Here is a 4,215-nt window from a genome sequence, read left to right on the forward strand (position 1 = left end):
GTGTTCCTTGAAGATATTTGAAAATCCTTTTGACTGCCTAAAGGTGTGATTCCTTTGGATTTGCTTGGAATCTTCCAACTATTCCCACTGCATGCATGATGTCCAGTCTGGTACCTGTTAGATAAAGCAGACTACCAATCATGGATATGTAAGTTGGTTGATCTACTACTGTTGATTCATCATTTGAGCTAACACTGCATCCTGTTACCATTGGGGTACATACTGGTTTAGAATATTCCATGCTGTACTTTTTCAGGATCTGTTTGAGATATTTGGTTTGTGAGAGAAAAATACCATCTTTATTTTGTTGAACTTGTAGACCAAGAAAATAGGTAAGCTCACCAAGCAAGGACATTTCAAATTCTTGCTACATTACTGAAGAAAAATTCTAACTCATGGATTCTTCATTGCTACCAAAAATGGTATCATCAACATACACAAAAATTATTAACAATTTATCAATGTCCATATTTGTATATAGATTGCTATCTACTGACCCCTTTTAAAAACCTTGTTAGTGAAGATATTTGCCAAGATGGTAATACCATGCCCTTGGAGCCTGTTTTAGACCATAGAGAGATTTTATAAGTTTGCAAACAAAGTTTTGCATCATTTCCAAGAATGAATCGTTCTGGTTGTTCAATATAGACTTCTTCTTCTAAGTCTCCATTAAGAAAGGCAGATTTTACATCCATTTGGTATACTTTGAATTTCTGAAAACTAGAAAGAGTAAGAAACATTCATATGGCTTCAAGTCTAGCAACAAGAGCAAAAGTTTCTTCAAAATCTATACCTTCTTGTTGAGCATATCCTTTACAAACAAGTCTGGCCTTGTTTCTAATAACTTCTCCATTTTCGTTCAGCTTGTTTTTGAATATCCATTTAGTTCCTATGATATTCTTATCATGAGGTCTAGGAACTAACTCCCAAGTATTATTATTTTCAATTTGCTCAAGTTCTTCATTCATGGCCTTGACCCAACATTCATCTCTACATGCTTCATTTACATTTTGAGGTTCAGTGGAAGATAGTGATGCTAGATAGCTTGAAGCTTTGGTAATGGTTCTTCTAGTCTGCACACCTGCCCCTTTTTCCCCTAAAATTTAAGTTTCTGGATGATTTTTCTGAACATACCTGGACAGAGTCTTTTCTTCTATCATTATCTCTTCTTTTGGTGCTTCATTGGTTTCTTCTTCAGAATCATTGTGATTTGATGTGGGAAAATGATCCTCATCTTCTTCATTGTCATAATTTTCAGTTTTTATCTGTTTTGGATTTTTGCATGCGTCATCAACCACAACATCAATACTTTCAATAATTTTCCCAATTCTTTTATTATAACAGTTATATCCTTTACTTCGGGAAGAGTAGCCAGGAAGAATACCTTCATCTGCTCTGGGTTCAAACTTACCAAGTTTTTCATCAGTCCTTTTGATGTAACATTTGCTTCCAAAAACTTTGAAGTATTTTACAGTAGGAGTCTTACCATACCAAAGTTCATGTGGAGTTTGAGTGTTGTTTACCCGAACATTTACTTGGTTGAGAATAATGACAACGGTGAATGCAGCTTCACCCCAGAAGGTTGTAGGAGTTCCATATTCATCTAGCATAGCACGAGCCATTTGTTTGTTAGGATATTCCGACACATAGGAAATAGTTAAGTATAACTTGGTCTAGTATAGAGTTAGGTAAAGTGTGTTTCTTTACTATGTACATTTTGTAACTTACAATCCGACGATCACGATATGTAGTGATCCGACGGTTCATTCTCTCCTCGGTATTACCGACACTTGATCCATGGCTTAACACCCGATTGGTCCATGATCTCTATTTAAAGAGCATGGAGGGTCATTTGTAGACTTTTATTAATAAATTGCCTAAAGTGGCCGCGTTGGCTTAGGCCGTGGACTGTTTCCCTCTTTGAGGGTTTTAACCATGTCAAAAGTACTGGTGTATTGATTTGTGATCTGTTTTTGAGCGGTGTCCTTTGGTGTTCTATCTGAGGAACTTACCCTGTAAATTCCTACATGGTATCAGAGCATCACACTCCTACTAAGGTTTTAAAGAATATCACTCCAGAAGAAGCATGGAGCTCAATTAAACCAGATATAAGTCACTTTCGTGTTTTTGGAAGTGAATCATGGGCCCATATTCCAGATGAGAAACATAAAGCTTTAGAACCTAAGAGTGAAAAATGTATTTTTGTTGGATATTCTGAAGATGTCAAAGGATATAGACTTATTCCACTTAAGTCCAAAAATGTTATCAGTAGAAGAGATGTAAAGTTTGCTGAAAATATATCGGCCCACGAGCCTAGTTCGGCGGATGTGCCACCTCTCCCTATCTCTTCTACTTTGGAAAATATTTCTTCTTCAGATGATGAAAGCGAGGATGAAAATCCTCCCCCACCTTCTCAAGATCCTCCTTCAGCTCCTCAGCTTCCAAAATGGGTCCGTGCTACCTGGGATGCAGCAGGTGATCTTGCCGGTGATCCTATAGATCAGCGACGTACACGTTCTCAGTTTGATAGAGCCTCTTCTTTACTGGCTCAAGCTTCAGTGAATGATGATCCTGACACCTTTGCAGAAGCTTCAGGCCATCCAGATTGGGAAGCAGCTATGAATGAAGAATATCATTCATTATTGGCAAATGATACATGGGATCTTGTTCCTCTACCAAAGGGACGAAAACTTGTTAGATGCAAATGGGTTTACAGAACCAAGTATGGACCATATGGGAAAGTTGATAAACATAAAGCTTGTCTTGTTGATAAGGGTTTTTCACAAGTTGAAGGCATTGACTACACTGAAACCTTCTCCCCCGTTGCCAAAATGAACTCTATCCGCCTTGTTTTTTCCCTTGCTGCCTCTTTCAAATGGGAAGTCCATCAGATGGATGTTAAATCTGCCTTCTTGCATGGGGACTTGCATGAAGAAATCTATATGGAACAACCTATTGGATTTATACAAACAGACTCCAGCCTTGTATGTCGGCTTAAGAAATCCCTTTATGGTCTCAAGCAAGCTCCTCAAGATTGGTATGCCAAAATGATAACTTTCTTTTAGAAAATGGCTTTTCTAGGTGTCATTCTGACAATACTGCCTACACCAAGAAAGTGGGCAAGTCTCTTATCATTCTTGTTCTTTATGTTGATGATCTTATCCTGATTGGTAGTGATCCCAACCTTATAAACCATGTGAAGACTAGCCTTAAAAGGAAGTTTGAAATGACATACTTAGGACACTTACATTATTTTCTTGGTCTTCAAGTCTTGCAATCCAGGAAGGTATTTCCCTTTCCCAGTCCAAGTATGCCTGTGATATTCTACGCCATTTTCACATGGAAGACTGTAAGCCAGCCCCTTCTCCCTTTCAGTTTGGAGTCAAACTTTCAGTCACTTGTACTTCTCCTGAAGTTGATGCTACCTTATACCGTCAACTTGTAGGAAAAATTTTGTATCTAACCCATACTCGTCCTGACCTTTCCTTTGTCGTTGGCCTTGTTGCTCGGTTTATGCAAAACCCACGTGAAAGTCATTGGAAAGAAGCTAAAAGAATACTTCGTTATGTTCGAGGTACAGTTCAGTTTGGGATTCATTACAGTGTCGAAGCATCTCCTCTATTGGTTGGTTTCACTGATTCCAATTGGGCTGGTGAACCTGATGATCGGAAGTCTACTGCAGGTTATGTGTTCACTCTTGGTTCAGGACCTATTACATGGGCTTGCAAGAAACAAGGTGCCATTTCTCTTTCTTCAGCAGAAGCAGAGTATCGTGGTGCTGTAGAAGCCAGTAAGGAAGCCTTGTGGCTTCGTCAGATCCTGTCAGAGTTTGGCTTTCAGCAGCAACATCAACTACACTTTGGTGTGATAATCAAAGTGCCATTCAACTATGCAAAGATCTAGTCCAACATCAGCGCAGCAAACACATTGAATTGCACATGCACTTCATAAAAAAGCTCATTCACGACCATGTTCTTGAAGTGCAATATTGTTCAACAAATGATCAAGTTGCAGACATCTTTACAAAGGCTCTCACAGTGGCGAAGTTTACTAAGCTTCGATTTATGGTTGGATTTCAGGAAGTTGTCACTAATGGGGGATAGGCTCTAGTGCCTCCTTCCTTCTCCTATTGTGTCATATTTGTAAATACTTCAATCCTATCCCAAGTTGTTCTTAAGAGGGGATGTTAGGATATTCCGACACATATGAAATAGT

Source organism: Pinus tabuliformis, chromosome 8 (assembly GCF_031772625.1).
Source record: "Pinus tabuliformis cultivar Carrire ecotype Pingquan chromosome 8, CPIR1, whole genome shotgun sequence".
Lineage (NCBI taxonomy): Eukaryota > Viridiplantae > Streptophyta > Pinopsida > Pinales > Pinaceae > Pinus > Pinus tabuliformis.